The sequence below is a fragment of the Mercenaria mercenaria genome, chromosome 11 (genome assembly GCF_021730395.1).
Source record: "Mercenaria mercenaria strain notata chromosome 11, MADL_Memer_1, whole genome shotgun sequence".
NCBI lineage: Eukaryota > Metazoa > Mollusca > Bivalvia > Venerida > Veneridae > Mercenaria > Mercenaria mercenaria.
In genome coordinates, this window is record NC_069371.1 from 45,587,087 (window position 1) to 45,614,515 (window position 27,429).

At 34.2% G+C, this 27,429-nt stretch overlaps 1 protein-coding gene and 1 long non-coding RNA gene across 2 annotated transcripts in view; one reads left to right on the forward strand and one right to left on the reverse strand.

The window, feature by feature from the left end:
* LOC123532018 (uncharacterized) overlaps positions 1-27,429 on the forward strand; it is a 149,951-nt gene that overhangs the window by 45,747 nt on the left and 76,775 nt on the right. The gene's annotated exons all lie outside the window — the stretch shown is intronic.
* LOC123532020 (uncharacterized) lies at positions 11,017-25,372 on the reverse strand. Its single transcript, XR_006682553.2, has 2 exons — positions 25,139-25,372; positions 11,017-11,206 (listed from the first exon to the last, which is right to left on the reverse strand). It is a non-coding gene; the product is annotated as an uncharacterized LOC123532020 (long non-coding RNA).

Here is a 27,429-nt window from a genome sequence, read left to right on the forward strand (position 1 = left end):
CCCGGTTCTCGGGAATATTCAGTCTTTTTTGGCCAGATCCACCTCTCATTGATGCTGCAAAATGAATAAGTATAAGATTTTATATAGTGATAAAGTAAGATTATACTTTGTGTTGGCTCATCTTTCACGTGTTTAATCATTATGTTTGATAACCGGATTGTTTTGAAAGATGCCATGTCTATTAGCTAAAAATGCAAACCCCTTCTGCGCTATATTCGTATTTGAAACTGGTAAATAATGAAAAATGTCTGTTGTGTAATAAATACTTTAGAGCATATTTATCAATATAACAAGTAAAGGCGATGAGCAATTTTGTCCATTGGACAGCTTATCGATTAGATAAAAGTTTGACCAAGAAGACGGAAGATAAGGTAAAGTAGTAGAAATATTTATAAATTAATAAGCTTGAACCAGGATGGGTTTACTAAATTTCTTCACAACATCGGGTGTTAAGTGCTGTGTGGCGGCCGTAAAATGTCGCCCCGACTTCATCTCAGTGTTGTTATATTTTCTGGTCCTTCGGGATCATTGATTTCAACTCATTTAGATTTGAAGATTGAATACTGCTTAAGCCGGTCCTAGAGGGTGTGGGCAGTCTTGCATTTTCCATTACTGCTCATGAACAGACTCAATCAAACCGAGTCTGCAATTTTCACTGTTTGCCTTGTTCTCGGTGCTTTCGAGGGATCTACTTTTCAGATTTTCTTTTCTTTTTTATTTTCTTTTTACATTGGTTGCCAGTGAAAGCAAGGATTGATTTCAAGAGACTTTCTTTTATGTATAGCTGTCACATTGGCAGAGCACCAATGTGTTGCTTACACAGTATACTCCTAGAAGACAAGGTATGAGATCGTCAGAAAATTCTGAATGACGTTATGTTGTTCCATACAACAAGTGCAAAACATTCAATGATAAAAGTTTCTGTACTATTTGTCCAAAACTGTGGAATGAACTGCCGTTAGAACTACGCAAAAGTAAATCACTTGACACATTCAAACAAAAATCTTTAGACACTGTATTTTAGAGACTTCTTGTAATTGTTTCAAATTTTTTGATAATTGTTTTATATGCGATAGCAGCAGGTGATTTTTAAAACTTTGTGAAACGTTTAACATTTCAGCATTTATAGTTCGTGTGATATTTGTAAAGTAACCCACATAACTATTATACGGTGAAATAATTCATCTATAACTTAGCTTGTGGATTTTTTGTTAACGTTCTTACTCACTTGAAGAAATTAAAATCTTTTTAAAAATTCTAATGTTTTTACTCACTTGAAGAAATTAAAATCTTTCTTAAAATTCTGATGTTACTATAATTTATGATGAGATATATTTCGGAGATTCAGATCTAGTTTGTAAAATGTAATATGTGCAGCAATGCTAGAAAATAGCATCCGTGAGCCTTCATATCATATTTCCTCTTTCGTTTTGGTTCATGATATCTGTTAATTGAAAAAAATAGACAAAATAGCATTTGTTTCGCAATATCTGATAGAACAAAAGAACAAATGGAAATAATAAAATGTGCAATATGATTCGTGTTTAGAATTTTTTTATATCGTCTTGTAATACAAATCGAAAGTTTCTGTATTGAAATTAAAAATGTTGGGCTTAATTCTAATACTACATCGCCCTCCTGCTTGAGCAATACCCTTTCAGACCCCAATTCTTATGACACTCGTAAATTCAGTCGTTTTTATTAGAATTTTCTTTTAATTTACGACTTCCAGGTAACGTTATTATGCTGTCACAGTACTGACCTGTTCTCCGCAACTAACTTTTAACTTTAGCCATATGAATAAGGCGTAGTTGACGAATAACTTCAGACAAAATGACCCCCGTCAAATAATCATCCGAAGAAATCGCCACGTCCAGACATCAAACTCGAACAACCCGTGAGCGAGCCCCCTATCCGTATTATTTTGACTAACCAGCCGGGAATGACGTTTTCAATTAATTCCTATCCAGATGAATCGATTGTCACTTTTTACATTGCATATGAAATACACGTTCTGATTGTCAACAAAATATGTAACATATGTGTGATATATTTCATTACTGAGTTGCGGAAACATTGAGGGAACATCTTTAGAAAAAAAAAAGTAATTTGTATTTTCACTTGCTTGTATCGTTGACCGTCCCATTTTCGTGAGCGTCCGAATTTCGTGATAGTTTTTATTTCTCACCTTGCGCGAGACAGGAAGTGCGTATGACGTCATCGTTTCGAGTGTAAATACACATAAAAATCCCGGCATCTGTCAAACTGCTTAAGTTGCAAAAATGCGTCCAAAACAGGTAAATATTTGTTCTTTCATGTACATATGATGTTTACAATAAATTCCTTAAGGTCACTTTTCATCCCACTTTAAATTGTGATTTTTACTGCTTGAAATTCTTCAAAAGTTGTAGACTGCAGCAGCGTTTGTAAATCAAAGGTCATGTGACACAATACTACCATTTCCGGTATAGTTTTTAACATGTATGAGAATTTACAGGCCATTTCAAAACCTCATAGCCACTAATAAATTTTGGTATTTTTGGTAATTTTTTTTTTTTGAATCTTGGGCAAAATTTCCTATTTGATTTATTTCAGGATAAACCAGTAAAAGCTAGGCAGAAATACAGGAGCTATTCACCCACTGCTCTTACTTATGCTTTCATGGCAGTAAAAGAAGATAAAATATCAGTTAGGCGTGCTTCTATCACATATAATGTGCCTATGCAGACACTTAGAGACAGGGTACTGGGTAAGGTAGACCCAGAGACTCTTCGTTCTGGACCACAGCCATTATTTAGCATGGAGGAAGGATCAAATTTTGTAGACCATATTAAAACTATGTCTGCTCTTGGGTATGGTTATACAGGCAAAGAAATTATGGTTATGGCCTCTGACTATGCAGTGCATTTGGGCAAGAGGACAAAAGATAACCCTGTCACTGAGAAATGGTATAGGAAACTGAAGTCACGGTGGCCTGATTTGAAAATGGTCTCACCAAGAGGCCTTGCTAAGGAACGAGCACAGTCAGCATCAGAGGAAGTTGTCCAACAATACTTTACTAACCTTAAACAAGTGCTTACCCATCATGATCTAATGGACAAACCACACCTCATTTATAACTTTGATGAGAAAGGTATACAAACTGAGCACCGTCCCCCAAAAGTTCTTTCAGTGGGTGAGTCGGTACCGGCAATAACTTCAGCACGTTCATCTATCACTACTTTGCTTGGGTGTGGCAATGCATTGGGCAAAGAAATTCCACCATATTTTATATTTAAAGGCCAGCGTATGTATGATGAGCTTCTTGCTGGATCAAGTCCTGGTGCTTCTGGTACACTCACAGAGTCTGGATGGTCGAATACACAGGTGTTCCTCATATACATTGATGAGCATTTCCTGAAATTTGTGCAAAGATCTAGTCCTGACCAGCCTGTTCTTCTGATACTTGATGGCCACAGATCCCATGTGAATGTATCTGTACTTGACTGGGCGAAACAGCACAATGTCATTTTATTTATTCTACCAGCCCATACCAGTCACATTCTGCAGCCCCTGGATGTTGGCTGCTTTGGCCCCTTGCAGAGGATTTACAACTCTGAGTGTCACAAATTTCTGCGTGCTTCACCAGAATCCAGAATCACACGTTATAACGTATGTCAGCTGGCCTGCACAGCATATACATCTGCCTTATCCCCAAACAATCTTCGGGCAAGTTTCAGGAAGACAGGTATTTTTCCTTTTGACTGTCAGCAAGTATCAGCAAATCAGACAGCACCATCACATGCCTACCAGCCACCTACATGCCAGACAGAAACCGATCCTACATCTTTTCTTGAACCAATGAATCAACTTATTGAGCAGAAGCAAAAATTTGAGAGAGCAAAAACACCAAAGCAAACATTAAGCTCCATTGTATCTGGCAGATGCATCAGTGATCCAGTTGTTGAAGCTGAGGTAAGAGAATATTGTAAGCAGCATCCAAAAAAGGTAACTTCAAAAACAAGTAAATCGAAAAACATTGTCAAAAAGCAACCAAAGGCTAAGAAAATTGCACCACCTATTGAAGAACCTCAGCCTGGACCTTCAAAAACAACACGCAATGATCAATGTTTTGATTCTTCTTCCGAGTCTGATGATGAAATTGCAGACTCAGAAAAGTGCTGTGTCTGCCACAGGTTTGAACCAGAGCAACTGAAAAACTGCCTGTCTCTAATTTTTGTTAAGTGGGCAAAATGTGACTTTGATTCATGTGACCATTGGACACATTTGGTATACTGTTGTAAACAGAGGGTAGTCAGGTGCAAGGACAGATTTGAGTGTCCTTGTCACCAACAATTAACAGAGGAATAAATAAACTGAGTTGCATACAAATACATTGTAAATACGTTCTGAGTTAATTGGAACTTGTTTTGTGTTAATATTTTCAGTGTTGGAACTTAACTGTTGAACTGTTCTGTAATTTAGAGGCACTTGACCCAGTTTACGTAAATAGGACGCATTTTCAAGATGGCGGACATGTGACCTCCTTTGTAAATAGCATTGATTTCTTTTGCAAATTTGCATATCAGGATGATTTGACTGGTGAATTTAAGGGAAGAAATAATAATTTTCAGGTGAGTTTATTCCGTTTATGTCATTATTTTGTTACCTCTGAATAATTTGAATATTATGCTAACTATCACGATTTTCGGACGGTCAACGCTAATTATTGTTTTTCAAAACAAGTAACGCTGCCCATGTATTAAATATGTTTTAATATAATATGTTATTATAATTTATATACAAATATCATGTCACGCTGAAGAGGATTCCTCTGCTTTTTCATCAGCTGCGGTTAAATGTAAATTGCATTTGGCTATGTTTCGTGTTTATATGTATAGTTGATTTAATTAAAAAGTAATATTTTAATAAACGGCTCAAGGAAGGAAATAAAATATTCGAATCTAGAATACCGGCTGACAAATAGCTTCTTGCGTAGCATAACATTCCGCTTACAGGGTCTTTGTACTTACGTTCAATTTTCGATGTTTAAAGAAAGCCTTGTAGTCTTATATCTATTAAATCAGCTGCAGTGTCAACAGCTTGTGTGATTATCAGGCCTATACAGTACCTTCATTTCATCATCTGTTTGAAATACTTACAACTACTTCTAACTAATTCTGTGTTCGGTGAAACTGCCTCTTGGACTTTTATAATAAACAAAACTTTCAGTTTTGCCATGACATGCTAATGCTTTCAGTTTTGTACCTTAGAAAGTCTTAGATGGGTTCAATCTAGCCAATAACCATGTTTCGAATGAAATTCGTAATGACATCTGGAATATTCCTCTAGTGGTTGGAATGTTGTTATATTGTCCCAGCAATATGGTCATTTTTTTTTAACTTTCCATGTTACTACTTTACGACTTGGAACATGACAATAATCTAAGGACTGAAAGTTTGAAAAGTAAAGCAAACATATAAGAGTGAGACCAGATTTCAACAGTAAAGAACATTCAGTTCACTGTTAATAAAAATATCAAGCAAAGCATCAAATAATGTCTTTCTAAATGTTTCCCATTTGGATTGAGTTACATTTATATGATCGCACTCATTTTCATTTACGGCGGGCATATGTAATTGGGGGTAAATTTTATAATTAACTGCATTGGCGTTATTCAGGATCTAGGATATTGATCCCAGCATTACTTAACAAATAATAAAACGATGTAGCTTTTTTACTAGTAAGTTTACACAGGGTAACATAAAAATGCGTTATACGCTCACCTTACAGCCGTAAATGGCAACTATGCATTAACTACAGCCAAAATAGCAAAACTGTGATTGTTTGGTTTCTATTAATATTTACAGCACAATGACAGTGAAATGTTCAGTTTCTAGTAGTACACGTGTGGGCATTCTTGCTAGGTTACAAAAGTGACAGTAGTGACGAGAAAGATTTGGAAACCCTTTTCAGTTCGTTGTTAATGTTCTTCTGTCCCAAAAAAGTACAGTGTTACTCGTTTTGTATTACTAAGTATTTGCATGGTGCCAGAAGACTTTGTATGCACTGAGAGGAGACGCTCTTTGGTCTTTTTTTAACGTTTAGTATTTTAAATGTTTAAAAAACCTTGAGGCGTCATATAACGCTGAATGTGATAGTGTATTCGTGACAGTTATAAAGGTTTGCATCTGTTAATTATATCTAGAATGAATATAAATCAATTCAAGTTTGGAAACAAAATTGATGATAATCAGTGTTTTTTTTTGCAGAAGGCATAGTCACTAAACGAAATAAAATTTCTTACCAGTCGTCAATTTCTTAACAACGCTTACAGCTAGGAATGACCTCCAGATTCCAAATTTTACCTACACGTGCATGGGATTCGCTGCTTGAGAGGATCATTGTTTCAAAACTACTTTGTGCCCTGATATCTGCATTGACCAAGGGTAATACTTCTTAACCATAAAGGATTGTCATCAAGTTGAAAGAAATGATTTATTCAAAGATTTGTCTCAAGGGATTTTCGAATAAGAAACCATGCATAAAACGCAGTAAAGCTTATGTAGGCGTTACCCGTAGGGTCCTAGGTAATAACCTTGTTCAAATATTGACAATAGTTTTCCTAGTGATAGAACCTAAAGATTTCAAAGACAGAAACACATTCAATAAAGCATGGAGTTTGATTTTTAAGTCGTTCAAGCATGTTTTTCAAATAACCAAAATCTATCTTACAAAATGTGAATTTTAGAAACTTGTTTTTTATATTAGTGACTGAAGTTCTAACTGTATTTGCAAAGAATGATAACTCTTATCTCAGGCAAGTACTCACAAGCAAAGCTATTTATTAGTTTAATACCCTTGCACATACACAATTGCAAGACACATGTGTCTACAGTCGTAGACACAATGTCATAATTGTTTTCACAACAAAGACGGTTCTGATATTATTGTATGTGTTTGATTTTCTTGCTGAACTTTTGTTTTTGTTAGCCAATTTATCGAAAAAAAAAACAACAACAACAGTTTGAACAATTCTATTATAAAATGAAGTATCGTGCAGTATTTTATAGTGAAGGTACTACATTTTTCCTTGTAACAAAATGACACATTTAAGAACAGGTGTTATAATAAGGTAGAAAACTACATTGCCTATGCCAACATGACCATTTGTGATAAATAATTTGAAAATCCTTCTAGAGGTTAAAAAGATTCAAAGTTGACACCATATAATCCCTATTTGACCTTTGATCTCACCTTGCGACCTTGACCTTGAACTTGCGTGGCCGATAGTTGAGTGCGATGTTGTTTTCTTTAAAGTCCATATTTTTGCCAGTTATTAGAAAATGCTTCATCAGGTTAAAAAGAAACATAGTGGGCACAATTTATGACGAAAGGACAGTCTCGTACTAACTTTTTTTGAAGGGGGAGCCATAACAAGTACACAACCAAGTCTTCTTGTAATACTTTATTTAGATTGAGTACTAACAACATCTGGTTACTATCAACTAGTTGAGTTTTCTTAATGGGGGTCCGTGTGATGGTCTCTCTTTTCAAACGATTCGTCATTCCTGTTCTTTGATTTGCGAGAGTTGATCACGATAGCCACCGAAGCCACCGACACTAGCCGAAACCAAATCATGTTTACAATTGACAAGTCCGTCACGTTTTTTGGTTGCTGCAAATATGAATAAGCGTATGCTCTTACACAGTGATAAAGTCAGATCTATACTACTTTGTGTTAGTTTCTTTTCACGTTTTTTGTCGATATTTACCTATTTTCATGATAATGGTGACCTAACCGTTATCAGATAGATAACATGCCTACTTTTTAAAATGTTTACGCCCTTTTACTCTTTGTTTGTAGAATGAGCAAGGCAATCACGTGATTTATTTTCTGAAATACCACGGTTTAGAGTTCACATATTTTGGCTTACCATAGTTTCAAGATAAAATAGGCTAATGAAAATATATCCACGTAATATAGAACGTTTCGTAAATTCGCATTCCATGCTTGGCGTTTTCGGAAGTTTAGTTAAATGTAATTAGATCGAAAATAAAACGACACAATTATATACACATTCTATTTTGCGAATCGACAAACTGTCTTTTTGAATTGCCGGTTTAGTTAAATATAATTAGGTTGATAGAAAACGACAGAATTATATAAACATTGTATTTTAAGAATCCACTTAGCATTTAACATTAAACATCAGAAGACTTACAATTATAATATACTGAATATTAGTAGAATAAAAGTAAGCACACTTACCTGCAGATTCCACCGCCATAAGCGCAACTACCAGTAGCAAAGCTAAAGCGTAAATTTCATATTTCTTGATAAAAGTGCAATTAAACACTACTACGAGTTTTTTTTTAAATAATCAAATTTACAAAGGTAATGTGCAACGCTATACTCGTGCGTGAGGAATAATTAAGTATAAGATACATGTATTTAACTGATTAAATAATTAATGTTGAAACCGAGCATAACAACGAAAACAAGACTGGGATTCATATTTGTCACCATGTTAATTCGTAAGAACCATGCAATGAGAAGTTACCGTAGTACTAAGTGTTCCACTCAGTCTATTGTTTTCTGTATGTTTTTTTAAAGATGTACACTAAATCAACATGGAAGCAATCCTTTATTCATTGATTAAGTAGTTACATCTATCTTGTATTTAGTTCAGCATGAAGTTTTTATTTACTCAAAACTTTCCTGTTTTACAGTAATTACACCTTGGGAAAAACTGGCATGTATTCATACGCGTTCTCTACTAAGTATATCCATTAAAGAACATATTACATGTGTTTTCAACTTATAGACCTAGAGTAAAGCAACTTTCTTGATTTTGACAACTATGGTACATGTAACGCAACAAGCTGAATAATTTTGGACAAAAAATGATTTTGAAAATTTGTTTGGGATTTTTTTAATAGAAATAATTTAAGTTTCTCTTGGACGTATATTGTCTTTCTAAACGTATAGTATACATGCATTTATACAATTTTTATACAATATTCTAACATGGCTCGATTTGATTTCCAGTTAAACAAAGAAGAAAATCAAGCTCTATATATTCTGCGATAAACAACGGTTGACGCGCGGACCGGTAAGAGAGCATTATGACGTCAATTATGACGTCATATTGCTGCATTACGTCCGATATATTACTCCTCGCGTAAAAGAAGTCCAGTATAATATTTATTAAAATATATCAATGAGCATGTCAGAATGAAAACAGTCAAGGCCTTCTTGTTATTTATCGTCTAATTAACCACGGTTCATCGTTCAGATGCTTCAGTATTTAACCACTCGAGCTAACGCCCTCGTGATTCAATTCCTACGCATCTGAACTCTGATCCGTGGTAAATCAGACGATAAACAACTCGAGGGCCTTGATTATTTGTTAATTCATTAATACAATATTAAATTATGTATTTTATTATCAAATATTATATTATGTCACGCTTTCTAGCTACAATCTCAGGAATTTTAGCCCTCCCGCTTAACTCAATAGGGAGATCGCCGATCTACGGATCGCGGTTTTGTGGGTTCGAGCCCTGGGCGAGGCGTTTGTTTTCCTTGACGATTTGATAAAAGACATTGTGTCTCAAATTATTCGTCCTCCACCGCTGATTCATGTGGAGAAGCTAGCAGTTACTTGCAGAGAACAGGTTTATACTGGTACAGAATCCAGGAACACTGGTTAGGTTAACTGCCCGCCGTAACTGAAATACTGTTGAAAAACGGCGTTAAACCATAAACAAACAAACAAAATCTCATGAATTTTGACTACATGTAAATTACACGTGGTGATGTTTCGTTCTATAAAGATACATCAATCTAATTGTCACAGATATATTGAAAAGACAACTATAGGATTAGTATGAGGTACATATACAGAGTCGTTTTTTGCTTAATTTATTGAAAACATGCGGTTCTACTTTACGCAGAAACAAATAACCGTTCAAATATAAAGGGACACTATTTTCTATTAATCTTACATTCTAGTAATTTACTTTTTTTGCAACTAGCTTAATAAAACGTATAATAACAAGGTGGTTTTGTACTCTGAAGGTATCGATCGGAATCCTGGCTATTAGTTGGCAAACGTTATCAGTTGACAAATGGGGCTTTGGTAGTAGCAAATTTTGTATATAGGGCTTTTCTTCTCTTATTTCATCTGTGCCGTTTGTAGAAGGACCTGTAGGTAGATTTTGTTTCGGTAGTACAATGTTTTGATTTATTATGCCAAGCGAATATATTTTTTTTCGGCATTTGTTAGGAACCCGTACAGCCAGACATAATTCGGCTCTACATTGTATGAAACTGTCTCTGTTTCCAAGAGTACCTTAATTTAATGGGAAGTTGATATTCTACGACATTGTCTACGTTTCCAAGGTTTGATCCGAGCTAATTCTTTAGTTTCAAATTATTGACATACTCGGGGTTGCATGTAGTATAAAATGTACCAGAAATAGTCTTAGTACCACTGAAAGTTTTGTATCTTAAAATTGTCTGTGTTGATTACTCGAATAATTAATTTCGTCGAAAATACAAATATTTTTCGGCTATGAAATATGAATTAACTTATATAGAAAATGCTTCCTTGTCCGAAAATATAGGTTTGGAAAACAAAGCTATGTTTGTCAGTCAGGTTATCAAGAGTAAGGAATATTCTACTTAATATTTCTACAGGTAATTTGTAAAAAAAAAGAATGCTTCGGAATTTCAATTCATAATACGAAAGAGATAATAAACTGATTTGCAGTATATCAGTGCTGAAATTGACTTCTGTATCTTAAAGCAGAAGCTACACTGCCACACGCTTTTACTGTGCAGTTTACATACAGTAACAGGCAAGCCGAATTGGTTTTATACACTCTTCATAGATGAGATACTTTGAAAACGGGACTTGATCATTAGTACTGAAGCTGTCCTTAGACCTGACATCAAGTTGTTTACAGCACTTTTTTGTGATACAGGTACTGGAATAGAGAAATTGATTATAGATGAATAAGTACACAAGCTAGAATTTTTGATACACTTTATGCAGTTATAAGTTTGTCATTGAAAATGGTCATCTATTTAACAGTTTTCATTTCCCATTTTGACGCAACATTTTATTCCAGTTGTTATCAGATATTGCCTGCCGGTACTGAGGAAGATCCTGACTGGCTGATGCGCGTTCATGTCTTTTCCTGCTACCAATCAATTGTGCTGCAAAATAAAAATAAGACTAAATAGAGTGATAAAATCATATTCCTCTTTGTATTGGCTAATCTTTTATCCTTTTATAGTTATAACATTCATAAAAAAGGTAACGAGATCGCTACTAAACGGATAACTTTTATACCGGCTAAAATTCAAACGTTAATTCTTCTCCATATTTGCCTATTAATTTGGATTGGTTTTGTTAGATTTAACTTCACATCGAAACAATTATAGATCATATGGTGACTTTCCAGCTTTTAATGAAAGTAGACCCCAAGTACCAAACCATGCATTACTTCATCACAGGCGGGAAACTGGGTAAAATCACCGACCTACCGTAAGCCAGCTCGATTACTTCCTAACATAAATGTCAAGTTAGCGATCTTAACCTCTTTGTCATAGAGGGCCCTATGAATCTGGTAAATAATGAACAGTGTCTGTAGTTTAATCAATTGTTTAGAGCATATGTTTTAATATAAGATCGGACAATTATCGATCAGATGAAGCTTTGAGCAAGAAGACGGAAGATAAAGATAAATTAAATAAAATTGCTGCGTGTAGCAATAAGTTAAAGTATAGCCCGGATATCTTCTATTGTTAAGACGTAACCGCTGTTATTGCAGGTGATTTAGATAGCATACATGCTGGCGTACGATAATTCCTAAATGAAATACATACAGGCCAGAGGTAGTTGCCAAATTTTACATCATGTCGATAAAACTTATATTTCTGATATGAATTCAGCTCTATGTAGCCGACATTATTAGAGAAAAGTATTGCTTAGTCGCGACTGAACTTTTTTGTAATGGTTGTTCTGTGTCAGGTATTTGGTTCTGTCGTAAAGGCTGTTCCTAGACAAGTAAAACTGGAAATGATCTTAACAGTCAGAGTGACTTACAAATCCATTCAAAAATGGTCGTTCTCACTTGCGAGGTGATTTAACTTTACGACCTGTGCCTCTGCCATGATAACAGATTAAAAAAAAATCATGTTTGACATTATGTTGCTTGATTTTTACACTGTTTTGCCGTTAGGCCACACCAAATTAATTGCTTGGTCATTGGAATTTTTCCAAAAACATTAGCGTATCAAATAGGTTTGAAAACACATAAATGAACCAAACATCATTACATATTGAAGGTTTAATGCCAAACTGTACCAAAAACACATACACGGCACTCAACACCTGACTCGAATGTATGTAAATGTTTACCGGGACGTGCAACATTGTAATACTTACAAGCAAACAAGCTGAAAGGACAGCAGGCGGAATCAAGAAAATCTGGCAATTTAATCATATTTCTAGTGTATAGAACTAATGTGTTGTATAAGTTTGTATCCTAGGCAAACCAGCCCTAGTCACAGAAACAAAGGATTTCTCCATTACATAAGAATAAGAAAGCTGTTACTCTCATGTTACGTAGTGCATAGCAAAAATCGTTATATATATGGAAAACATTGCAATTCAATTACCTCACCAGTACATTAGGTAGCCATAATCTATATATTATAGCGTCTGTCAACTTTCAAGTCAACTTTCAATGCAATTGCGCCAGATGCCAGGAAATCCATCATTCAATCAAGGCCCAATTCAATTCAATGATTATTTTTGCAATGTCTGTTGATTTTTGTTTTTGACATACTTTTGATGATGCAAGTCATAACAATAAATAACTTGAAAATGATAAAAGTACTAAGCCTTTAATGTATGTTTTCTTTGATTGAGAGATTGTTAGCTGTTCCCGAGGCGACGGCCTTACGGGACGGACGACGGGATAGGCGATTCCGGTTTTCTATTTGAGAAAACCTTGAAGCAACTCTTTGAATAAATGATTTTGAGGTAAAACATAGCTGTTTTATTTTGTCATATCGTGTTATTGTATCACTTTTTGTTAAACAGTATTTCGGTTATGTAACAACTTTTGTTTCTTAACCCTTATGAACTGAAGACAGGACGGATGAACAATGCTGAGTTGTTGTGTCCTTGTGAGTTTGCGTGCGAGCAAGACACGCATTATTTAAGCCAAAATAATGAAACCATGATATTTTGTTCGCAAACCTTCGTGTCGGCGGATATCAAACGTCGTATCATTGCCCATGTGTGTCGCGTCTTCGTATCGTCATAATGTCTTAACGTATGTAGTTTAGGAGCATTGACGTCATGAACCTGTGTCAAAGTACTCCCTTTTTCAAGTGTTATATAATAGCGTAATGAAAATAAAGCCGTCACATATAGAAAGTTTAGTAGATATATAGCCGCGTAATATAAAAAGTTTTGTAGAGTCGCATCTCATGTTTAGCGTGTTATGCAGTTGACTTAGATTTATACAGATCGATGCTCAAACAACATAATTATATAAACATTGTATTTAAGAATCCACAAACTGTCTTCTTGGACTCTCGGTATTTGACCTTGACTAATGAGAGGAGGTTCACAAATATAATGTACTGAATATTAGTAAAATAAAAGTAAACACTCTTACATGCAGATTCCGCTGCCACAAGCGGAACAAACAGAAGCAAAACTGAAGGGTAAAATTTCATATTTCTTGATAAAATGTGCAACGTTAAGATAATGTTGAACATAGTTAACGGTACTGAGCATAACGACAAAAACGAGACTTGTATTCATATTTGTAACCATGTCAATAAGTAGGAACTGTGCAATGCATGAGAAGTGACGGTTGTACTAAGACTTCCCCTCATTCTATCTTTTTTCTTTATGGTTTGTATAAAAGATATACGCTAAATTAACATGGAAGACTCGTGTTTACATTTGTTTTGAAATAAGTAAATACTGTTTTAAATAACAATACAAAGATTATCATTTTATGGTCTTATAATATTTAAGCTTGAAGCTTTCAAAAGTCTATGTTCATTTAATGTTTTGAGTCTGAAGCTTTGATTTGCCCTCAAAAATGCATTTTTGTTCATTCTTATTTATTGATAAAATACAAGTAGTTACAACTTGTATTTAGCTCAACAAGTGTTAGACTTAATTAAGAAAAATAAAGAAAAATGTAGCAAGAAGTGTTTATTAATTAAAAAAATTAAGTAATTACACCTTGTAGCCCGCCCGCTTAGCTCAGTAGGGAGAGCATTGGTCTACGGATCGCGTGGTCGCGGGTTCGATCCCCGGGCGGGGCGTATGTTCTTCGTGACGATTTGATAAAAGACATTTTGTCTAAAACCATTCGTCTTCCACCTCTTATAATTCATGTTGGGAAGTTGGCAGTTACTTGAGGAGAACAGGTTTGTACTGGTACAGAATCCAAGAAAACTGGTTGGGTTAACTGCCCGCCGTTACATGACCGAAATACTGTTAAAATACGGCGTTAAACCCAAAACTAACAAAAATCACACCTTGCGAAAAACTTGACAAATTTTCATACGCGTTCGCTACTAAGTATATCCATTAAAGAACACTTTATATGTTTTGAATTGCAGACCTAAAGTAAAGTAACTCTGGTTCATGTTACGCAACAAGCTGAATTATTTAGGAAAAAAGTGATTTTGAAAATCTGTTTAGGATTTTTTTGACAGAAATATATTAAGTTTCTCTTGGACGTATATTTCCTTTCTAAATGCATAGAATACACGCATTTATACAATTTTATTCAATATTCATTAATGCAATATTAGATTATCTAATTTATCTACGAAATAATTTATAGCAAAACACTATTTATACACGATGGGCTGTAATACGTCGGGCGTAATAATTACACGAGGGCGTAGCCCGAATGGATTATTTCGAAAGACGTATAACCGCCCGAGTATATAAATAGTGTTAAAACAATATTTTGCTATAAATTATTTGATTCTTATACGTCTTCGATTGTAGAAAATGGTTCAAATGTGATAGAACTGTTTCTTTGCGGATGTATGGCAGCAAATGGTAGGTTGCCATACTCCTTTGCTTGTGCACGCCTGGACCGGAAGTGGTAATACGTCTTGCCGAATTGTTCAATTAAAGCTTAAATGATGGCAAATTATTATGCACAGCGAATAAGCTATTTAGTGTGTGTGTGTGTGTGTGTGTGTGTATGTGCGTGCGTGCGTGAAAATCAATCAAGACAGTTATTCTACGTGCCATATCGTTTCAAACACGTATTTTCTAAGGATAAACATGGTGTTATAGCCATATTTCGTATCTTGTAACTGGATGGTTTTATTTAAAGGAAATTTTGTCACTTTAAAGACATTCAAAATTAAAAACTTTTCACCGAAAGATTTTTCAAATCTTATCATTTCTTTTTTGGAAATAATCGGTATTGAAGTTAACATTGATGCTTATGGGAAATACATAATTTCTTTGATTATGAGAATCTGAAGTTGAATTTCTAGAAAAATCTGCGGTAGAAACATGCATTATTTGATTCTGACACAAATATTAAAAAGAAATCTAAAATTCCTCGAAGGGAAAAGGAGAAAACAAGTTTTTTTTCTAGTTTTCAGGGGAGATAACTTATGATAAACCAAAATTATAAGGGGAGGTTATCTTAAAGAAATTTTGAGAACTTTTATCACTATATAACTTGTCAATATGCACCTTATTTCTATCGTTTGATATTTTGAAAGCTCACATTATCAAGTTGTATGTACGCTTTGGGTGAAATTGAGGCCTATTACACCATGTTATCCTTTAGTAAAATAGTTGATCGAATCTAAAAGCGCTATCTCTGGATGCGTACATTGCACTAAGTATCACGTCGACATGCCGTCAACATAATATCGTTGCATTGCCTGGTCATATAAGACATCTAGATATTCTGTCACGCTTTCTAGCTACTGTCGCATGTATTTTGACGAAATGGGAATTACACGCGGTGAAGATACGTCAATCTAGTTTTCATAGTTATATTGAAATGGCAACAGTTTACTATAGGATTAGTATGAAGGACATATACAGAGTTGTTCTTTTTCTTAATTCATTCAAAACATGTAGTTCTACTTTACGCAGAAACAGTTCACCGTCCATATGTAAAGGAACACTTTTTTAAATCTAATGTTCTAGTGATTTACTTTGCAACTAGCTTAAAGCTTATAATAACAATGTGGTTGGTATCGATCGGATCCTGGATATAAGTTGACACACGTTATCATTTGAAAAATGGGGTTTTGTTAGTATTACATTTTGTACATTTCTTCACATATTTCCTTAAAACGGATTTACATGCATTTTCAAGTAAAATCCACTTTAAATAGATGTGTATGTAAAAAGGGTGGAGGAAATTACAGCCTTTAACCCAACATACCAAACACTTCCTGTTACTAGTTCGAAACAATAAGTTTCCAAATATGACTTTTCTTATTTTGACTGGGGCAGTCTTCTTTAAAAACACCAAACTGAAAGCAGGAGTTGCTTCCCTTCTACATCAGAAATTTATATTTTTCGGTAAGGGAGATCATTGCGCAGATGATTGAAAAAAATATCTATTATTTTATCCGTCCGATTTTTTCTACTTTTAAAGCATCAACTTCAAATACTAATGCGGCAATATCGTTAATTTAACACATCTAAATGCTCAGCAACCGAAAATTGCTTTTATAGAACACTCACCCAAAACACACTATGTGCAGTATTAGATGCGCATAATGCCACTTTAAGGACCTGTAGATTGTTTCACCATTTGTTAGGAGCCCTACAGCCGGACGTAAGTCGACTCTGTATTGTATGAAACTGTCTCTGTTTCAAATAATACCCGAATTTCATGGTATGTTGATATTCTACGGCTTTGAAGTATAAGTCAACAAAGTTATGTTTGTCAGACCAGATATCAAGAGTAAATAATATGGCCAAGAACATTCGATTTAATATTTCTAAAGGTAATTTGTAAAACAAGTTACTTCCTCACATGAAAAATTCAACGCCCCAAGTAAGTGATATAAAGTTAGTTTGCTAAACTACTCAGACACAGAGGACCCTATGTCACTGGTATATAGTGAACAGTTTCTGTAGTTTAACCCATATTTTAGAGCAAAGAGTTGCATTACATGTTTGGCCTGTTGTGCAGTTGACTTAGATCGATAAACAGACAACATAATAAAATATACATTGTATCTAAGAATCCACAAACTGTCTTCTTGGACTCTCGGTGTTTATACCTTGAATAACGAGAGAAGGTTCACAAATATAATATACTGAATATTTTTTTATGATTTATTTTTTAAATAATCATCACATGATACCTTAAAAGTACATATCTAGCTAAATGCTACAGAAAAACAATAAAAAATTACTTTTATTAAGTTCTCAAAATTATCATTTGCTCTATGTGATGAAGTTTATAGTTTGCAACAAAATAAAAAATGGGAGATAATTTTCTGTAATAATAATAAAAGAAAAAAAACTTGAAATAGATAGAAAAGGGGATTTTTTTTTTGGTTTTGTTTTTTCGTCAATCTTTTGTTTGTTTTGTTGTGTCGTTTTTTCTTGTTTTGTTTTGTCGTCTCCAGTTTCTATTTACAGACACTATTCTAATTATAAATAAACTGTCAAAGGAATATGTATATATCTGTAAAAACATGCATATACCTATTATGTTTTTGCCTTTAAATATGTTTTTCATCTGCTGTTATCTTAAACATGGACCGTTTTCTTTCATGATAGTTCATTTTACCACACTGAGTATTAGTAAACTAAAAGTAAACACATTTACATGCAGATTCCTCCGCCACACGCGCAATAACCAGTAGCAAAGCGAAAGGGTAAAATTTCATATTTCTTGATAGAATATGCAACTTAATATTGCTTCGAGTACTTCAAACTAATCAAATATACAAATCTTGTAGATCTCTGCAACGTTCGTTAAAATAAGGTTGAAAACAAACCAGGCTGGGATTCATATTGGTCGCCATGTTAATTAGTAAGAACCATGCAATGAGAAAGAAAGTTCCGTTGTACTAAGAGTTCCCCTCACGATTTCTGTTTTTTTCTTTATGGCTGTCTTAAAGATGCACTCTGAATTAACATGGAAACAATTATGTATACATTTTTTTTTAAATCAGTAAATACTGTTTTCAAAAACAATAGCAAAGATGATCATTTTATCGTATAGTATTAAGGCTTTCGAAAGCCTATGTTCTTTTAATGTTTTGAGTCCGAAGCTTTGACTTGCCCTCCAAAAGGCATTTTTGTTTTTTCTTATTTATTGATTAAGTACATGTAGTTACACCTTGTATTTATCCCAGACTGCTAAAAATGTTAGATTAAATTGAAAGAAAAGAAAAGAAAATGAAAAACTGCATGCTTGTAGCATGAGGTTTTTATTTACTCAAAACTTACAGTAGTTATACTTCGCGGAAAATCTGACAAGTATTCATGCGCATTCGCTACTAAGTATATTCATTAAAGAACACAATTTATATGTTTTAATTTGTAGACCTAAAGTAAAGTAAATGTGGTTCATCTAACGATACAAGCTGAATAATTTTGAACAAAAGGCGATTTTGAAAATCGGTTTGGGATCTTTTTTGACAGAAATAACTTAGGTTTTTCTTTTCCTAATGGTAAAGAATACATGCATTTATACAATTTTGTTCAATATTCATTAATATGATATTAAATTATTTAATGTATTTAAGAAATAATTAATAGTAAAACAGTGTTTAACACTCTTTATACACAATGGGCTGTTATACATCGAGCGTAATAATTTCACGAGGGCGTAGCCCGAGTGGATTATTTCGTAAGACGTATAACCGCCCGAGTATATAAACAGTGTTAAAACATGTTCTGCTAAAAATTATTTCGATTTTAATACGCCTTTTATTGTAAAAATTAGTTCAAATGTGATAGAACTGTTTCTTTGCGGATGTTTGGCGGCAAATGGTAGGTTGTCACACTTGTTTGTTTATGCACGCCTGAACCGGAAATGGTAATACGTCTTGCGGAATTGTTCATTTCAAGTTTAAATGATGGCGAATTATTATGCACAGTGAATTAGCAATTCAGTGTATGCGTGCGTGCGTGGTGTGTGTATGTGTGTGAATCAATTAAGACAGTTGTGCTATGTGCCATATCGTTTCAAACGTGTTTTAAGTTAAATAGTTGATCAAATCTGAAAACACCATCTCTCGATGCGTACATGTCGCTCAATATCCCGTCGACGTGACATCAACATAATATCGTTGCATTGCCTGGTCAGATTAGAATTCTAAATAGTCTGTCACGCTCAGCTATTTCTAGCATGAATTTTGACTAAATTGGAATTGCATGCGGTGAATATACGTCAACCTAATTTTCATAGTTATATTGAAAAGGCAATTATAGGATGAATATGAAGTACATATACAGAGTCACCTTTTCTTAATTTACTCAAAACCTGTAGTCACCGTCCAAATGTATAGGGACACTATATTTTTAAATCTGATATTCTAGTGATTTTATTTGCAACTAGCTTTATAAAGCGTATAATAACAAGGTGTTTGGTATCGCTCGGAAGCTTGGCTATAAGATGACCAACGTTATTAGTTGAGAAATGGGGTTTTGGTAGTATCACATTTTATATATAGGGCCTTTCTTCACATATTTCATTAAATACCTGTAGATTTTTAATATTTGTAGATTTTGTTTGGAAGTAGAATCTAAGGTATGTTTTGATTTATTATACAAAGCGAATATCTTTTATTTTCGCCTTACAGCCGGACATATTTCGGCTCTGCATTGTATGAAACTGTGTCTGTTTCAAATAGTGCCTTAGTTTCATGGAGAGTTGATATTCTACGACATTGTCTATGTTTCCAAGGTTTGATCCGAACAAATTGTTCAGTTTCAAATGCAAGAAACATTTGATAATTGAAATACACGGTGTTTTAATGGACAAAAGTCTTTGTAACCCTGACAGTTTCATATCTTAAAAACTGTCTGCATTGATTACTCGAGCTAACTAATATATTGCTATATTTGTTGATTCAAACAGTTTTATACAGGTATATAATATCATAGAAAATACTAATATTCTTCGACTTTGGAATATAAATTAACTTATATATAAAAATGATCCTTTGGCCGAATATATAGGTATGGAAAACAAAGTTATGTTTGTCAGACCAGATATCAAGATTAAAGAATATTGCCTACATGTAGAACATTCCATTTAATGTTTCTAAAGGTAATTTGTAAATCAAGTTGTCTTGCTAAATGGTTCACAAATCTTATGGAAGGCGACTATCATAAATAACTTGAATGGCATACTTCGGAATCTCGATTACTATTACCAAAGAGATTATATATTTGCAATATATTAGTACTGAAATTGACTTCTGTATCTTTAAGCACTCCCACACGCTTTTACTTTGCAGTTTACATACAGTAACAGGTAAGCCGAATTGGCTTCATACACTCACCTTAGATGAGATACTTTGAAAACGGGACTTTATCAATAGTACTGAAACTGTCCTTTGACCGATATTAAAAGTTGCCTTCAGCACTTTGAGCGTTTGTTTGCTTAGTCTGTTCTCCGCAAGTAACTGCCAACTTTCCCACATAATCAGAGGTGGAGAACGAATGATTTCAGACACAATGTCTTTTATTAAATCGCCACGAAGGGCATACGCCCCACCCGAGGATCGAACTCACGATCCCGCGATCCTTAGACTGACGCTCTCCCTATTGAGCTAAGTGTGCGGGTAATACAGGTAGTTGAATAGCAGGAATGGATTATAGATAAACAAGTACACAAGCTAGAAATATTGTACCACTTTATGCAGCTATAAATTTGTCATTGAAAATGGTCATCTGTTATTAAACATTTTCATTTTCCCAAATTATTAGGCGAATAATTTTCAGGCGAATATTCTACACGCAACTTTTCATTCCTGTTATTACCAAATATTGCCAGCCAGTACTGAAGGAAACCGTGATCATGTCTTTTCTTGATAGCTATTTGTGCTGCAAAATAAATAAGTATAAGACTTAATATAGTGATAAATCCACTTTGTATTGACTAATCATTTACGGTTTTAATTATCACATTCATAGGAAAGGTAACCGGACCGCTACAAAATAGATAACATTTCTACTGACTAAAATTTAAAATTTAATTCTTCTCTATATTCGCCTATTATCTTGGTTTGGTTTTGTTAGATTTAACTTCACACCGAAACGATGATAGGTCATATGGTGACATTCCAGCTTTTGATTGAAAAAGAAGACCCCAAGTGCCACTCAATGCATTACTTCATCACAGGCGGAGAGCTTGGTAGAACCACCGACCTTCCGTAAGCCAGCTGGATGACTTCCTCACATGACAAATTCAACGCCCCAAGTAATTGATATAAAGTGAGTGTGCTTAACTACTCAGACACAGAGGGCCCTATGAATCTGGTATATAGTCAATGGCTGTTGTTTAATCTATATTTTAGAGCATATATTTTAATATAAGATCAGACACTTATTAGATCAAGCTCAGGGCAAGACGACGGAAGATAAAGAAAGATTAAATAAAATTACTGTGTGTGGCAATAAGTTAAAGTATAGCTCGGATATCTCTTATTTTCAGCTCACCTGTCACGCTTTAGTGATCACCATTCATCCGTCGACCGTGCGTGCGTCCGTCCGTCGTCCATCCACAGTTTCCTTTTGAACACGATAGAGACCACATTTTGTAATTGATTTTTATCAAACTTGCTCACAACTTGTATGGACATAACATCTCGGTTCCTTTCGAAAACTGGCCAGATCCCTTAATGGGTTCCAGAGTTATGGCCCCTTAAAGGGCTAAACTTTGCCATTTTTTGGCTTGTGAATACGATAGAGACAACATTTTGCGATCATCTTTAGTAAAACTTGCGCACCACTTGTATTGGCATAATATCTCGGCTCCTGTTGAAAACTGACCAGATTTCTTTATGGGTTCGAGAGGTATAGCCCCTGAAATGACCAAAAATTGCTATTGTGGCTTGTGAACAGAACAGAGACCACATTTAGCACTCATCGTTAATAAAACTTGCACACAACTTGTATTGGCATAACATCTCGGTTCCTTATGAAAATTGGCCACATCCCATCATGGGTTGCAGGGTTATGGCCCCTTAAATGGCCAAAGTTTGCTGTTTTTGACTTGTGAACACAATAGGGACAACATTTTGCAATCGAGTATAATCAAACTAACACACAACTTGAAAGGCCGAAAATTGCTATTTTGGTTTTTGCAGCCATAAAGATACTTCATTTACGGTTTAGTTTGATACAAACTTGCAAACTATCTTCAACAACAATAAATCTTGGATTCCATGATGAATCTGTCGGATCCAATCTTAGGTTCTGGAGTTACGGCCCCTGATTGACCCCTGAAAGAGCCCAAATTTGGTCATTTTTACCTTGTGAACATGAAAGAAGTGGCATTTTGTATTTGATTTTAACTACACTTACACACAATTTAAGCCACAATAACATCTGAAAACTGGCCAGATTTCATCATGGGTTCTAGAGTTACTGCCCATGAAGGCGGCAAAATTTTCTATTTTGGCCCTTTCAGCCTCAACTCAACTCAACTCAACTATTCTTTTATTTCAACCCTGGTGCATATAAATTTACAGCGAGGGCATAAAACAAAACACATTGTCGTTAATATACTGACAGTGGTTCCGGAACAAGATAGATATAAATTTCATGATTTTAGAAAGAAATTATATGATAACTATAGCAAGAAAGTACGTTATTCTTTGGAGGGGGGAGAGACATAAAATATTGAATCATATAGAGGTTTCATTTATGCTTTGATTTGATACAAACTTGCACAGAATAATTATCATGATGATCTCTAGGACTAGGTCTAATCTGGGTCACGTCGGGTCAAAAACTAGGTCATCAGGTCAAGTCAAAGGGAAAGCTTGTTAGCAACATTGAGTCCACATTTATGATCGTATCTTCATGAATCTTGGTCAGAATGTTGATTTTGATGATATCTAAGACATGTTTGAAACTGGGTTATATGGGGTCAGAAACTAGGTCATAAGGTCAAATCAAAGGAAAAGCTTGTTAACATTTTTCAGGCAACATTTACAACCCTATCTTCATGAAACTTGGTCAGAATGTTTATTTTGATGATTCCTATGCCAAGTTTGAAACTAGATCATATGGGCTCAAAAACTAGGTCACCCACTCAAATCAAAGGAAAAACTTGTTAACACTCTTGTTCATATGATGTGCATGAAACTTAGTCAGAATTTGCGTCTGCATGAAATATCGTCTGAATTTTTATCTGGGTCATGCGGGGTCAGAAACAAGGTCACTTGGTCAAATCAAAGAATAAACTTGTTTACACCCTAGGGGGCACATTTGTTTTCTATCTTCATAAATTTTGGTCGGAATATTTGTTATCATGTGGTCTTAGACGCTTTTAAATCTGGGTCACGTTGGGTCAAAAACTAAATCACTAGGTCAAATCATAAAGCTTGTATACACTTTAGAGGCGACATTTTTGCTCCAATCTCCCCGAAACTGAACTGAACAGAATGTTTGTTTTCATGAAATTTTGGACAAGTTCGAATCTGGGTCATGTGGGATAAAAAACTAGGTAACCAGGTCAGATCAAAGAAAATGCTTGTTTACACTCAAGAGGCAACGTTTTTTGGTCCAGTCTTAATGAAAATGGGTCAGAATATTTTGTCTCCATGAAATCACTAGGTAAAACATGTTAACACTGTTATGATTTATTTCACAGATGAGCGACTTAGGGCCATCTTGGCCTTCTTGTTTAAGATGTCACCGCTGTTATTGCAGATGATTTAGATAGCATACATGCTAACAAACGACACTTCCTAAATGAAATACATACATGCGAGAGGTAGTTGCCAAATTTTATATATGTCAATGAAACTAATATTTCTGATGTAAATTCAGCTAAGTATAATTATTAATTGGATAACAAAAGTATTGCTTTGTCGCGAGTGAACATTTCTATAATGATTGTTCTGTAACAGATCTCTGCTTCTGTCGTAAAGGCTCTTACTATACAAATAAAACTGGAAATGGTCTTAGCAGTCGGTGTGACTAAGAGCAAAGCGGTTCTCATTGGCGATGTGATTTACCTCTTTTAATTTTGTGTACGACCTGTCTAGCTGCCATGATAACAAAATGAAAAAAAAATGTTTGACTGACATTATGTTGCTTGATTTTTATACTGTTTTGCCATTACGAAGCAATAAGCATGTTTTTGTAAGTAGTTTCCGTTGTGCATTTGTATGTAACTTAAGAACTTGGTATTTCTTAATATAAAAATTTAACTATTTCATTAGCGTGCAGATGTAGTCTTGTCCAGATTAGCTGCGAGTCACTTCTCGATATTGGACATCATCGTAAATATTCAATTAGTTATGGTTTTGGTCATACAATGCAGTTTAGAATTTTAGATACACATTTATATTTCCAATAGATTGTAAAAAACTGCTAAAATACTGAAATTGATATTTATACAAGTCATTGGGCGCATTGCTTCTATTGTTCTCTATAATGACTATCTTTCAAAACATTTCTCTCGGATTAAGTTGATTCACACCTTTTACATGAATTAAACATCTATTACATAATTTAGATCCTTATATTAAAAACAAGACTAAAAGAAAAATATGTTCCACACGTTTTACATGTACTGTAAACAGGTATGAAGGATATAATGATTAAATGAAAACTGAGAAGGTCCAGGGAAGCATAGAACACGAGCAAACAAATAGCAGACTTAGTTTGATTTAGTGTGTTGACGAGGAGTAATAATATGAGCACCTCCTCACGCCCTTATCACGAACGTAAGCGGAATTCTTTTTTCTTCTTTTTCCTAGTAAAGTACACCATTTTGAAACTCAGCTGTGACAAAATACAGGTATTAAATATATAAAGTTTAATAAATCTTAAACACAAATAAAACAAAAATGACGCATTCAGTATTTGGGATTTTAAGTATTTGTCTATAAAATTAAAGTAAGTGTACTTACATGTAGATTCTGTCACAAGCGCAAGAACCAACAGCAAAGTCACAATGTAAAATTTCATCTTGCTCATATTTCTTGTTTCGCCAAATTTTACAAGAATACAAATCGACAAGGCTGCGAATATCATATAATAAGAAAACGTACAGAGATAATGTGTATAACTACATAACACGACTAGCAAATAACCGATAAACACATAGGAGAAAATCAATCAACGGCTGTTAGCGATAACCCATGCGCGGGCAAATTATTGACGTAATTTTTACGTACAGAATGATCCAGGTGCTTAGTACCAAGTGTAGTTTATATCGTAAAAAGTAGTTACATTTTTCTCTAACACTGTTGATACTAGAATGTCTTGTTAGAATTGAAAATAAAAACAAGTTCTCAAGTGTGAATTATCTTAGAATAAACCAAGCTTTTCGTTCCTATGCGAAAAAAACATATTACTCAGGCCTACGGTCTTCGTGATATATTCTTCAGCATAAGAACTCACAACACGGAATGTTCTACGATATACCACACTTAGAAACTTATTATTTCTTAAATATAAAACGAATTAAACTCTTGATATAGATACTAATTAAGGAATCGACAACAAACACATAAACTGTTAATTAAAGTAAGAGCCATTATCATGATAAATAACATTTGGAGATGATATAGAAAACATGATTTTCCTCAGAGAAATGTCAGTAGTGTAATTGCATTATGGTGTTCACTGGCAAGAGGTATCAAAATTTACATAAAAATAAACAGATTTTCTTTTCACATAATGTTTTAAACTACGTTTACCAATTCTATAGATTGATAACAGTGAAAGATATATTTTATATTTTCCACAGTGTTTAAAGTACCATATATATTTCACACTAACATTCCTATAGTTCACTGAACAATATGTAACAAAATGTTGTTTTGTAAGTGTTTTTTTTTTTTTAATTCTTGCCTGATTTAAAGATATAAACTTTCTACATAAATATAGATACAATGTACATGTAGATACGTTTTTAAAAGTCCATTAAGAATATACTTTGAAAGAATATTTTGGTATATTTGAAAATTTAGAAGTTTCTATAATCAGCATTTAAGTTCTTGATGTATATATAAATGGCGTTGTCTGATACATGTATTTATAATCCCTAACTAATTCTGTGTTCGGTGAAATGGCTTCTTGGAACTTTATGTTTAAAGAAAATTTCGGGTTTGCCATGACATGTTATTTTTTTCAGTTTTGTGCCTTAGAAAATCTTAGATGAATTTAATTTAGCCCCTAACCGTGTTTCAAATGAAATTCTAAATGACAACTTGAATATTCCTCCAGAGTGGGAAAGTCATCGTACGGCCAGAGCAGTATGTTCAACTTTATTTTTAACTTTCAGTGTTACTATGTTATGACATGGAAACTGATTATAAACTAGGGACTGAATGTGCGGATCTTATTTAAAGCAAACGAATCAGACCATATTTCAACAGTAAAGAACGATACTAAGGCCTTTCCATTCACTGTTTCTGAAGATACTTAGCATAGCAGAATGCCTTGTTGGTACTGAATTACATTTACATGATCGTATTCATTTTCAGTTACGGAGAACATGTGCAATTGGAACTGAATGTTATAGAGCAAAGGCGTTATTTAGGATCTGCATTATGAAATAAATAATTGAACTTTTCAAACTTAATTGGTGCAAACTGCAGTGACATAGCTACGCTAGCTAGTTTTGACTCGCAGGTGTACACAGGAAAACATGAAACTGCTTTTTACACCACCTCTGACAGCCATAAATAAGCTGTAAATATTCATTACAGCTTAGACCAAACAAATAGTGAAAATGTGTTTTGGTTTTTATTAATTTTTGCAGCTCGAACGGCAGTGAACTGTTCATTTTCTATAAGCATCTACCCAAAGTAACCCGTAGGCTTCAATATGGTTCATTATATGGTATTTGCTGGCGCCTAAGATCTTTGTTGTCCGGCGAGCCGACATTTCCATTCTTTAAAGCGCTGTTTATCTAAAATTTACATAAAAATAAACAGATTTTCTTTTCACATAATGTTTTAAACTACGTTTATCAATTCTATAGATTGTTAACAGTGAAAAATATATTTTATATTTCCACAGTGTTTAAAGTACCATATATATTTCACACTAACATTCCTTTAGTTCACTGAACAATATGTAACAAAATGTTGTTTTGTAAGTGTTTTTTTTTAATTCTTGCCTGATTTAAAGATATAAACTTTCTACATAAATATAGATACAATGTACATGTAGATACGTTTTTAAAAGTCCA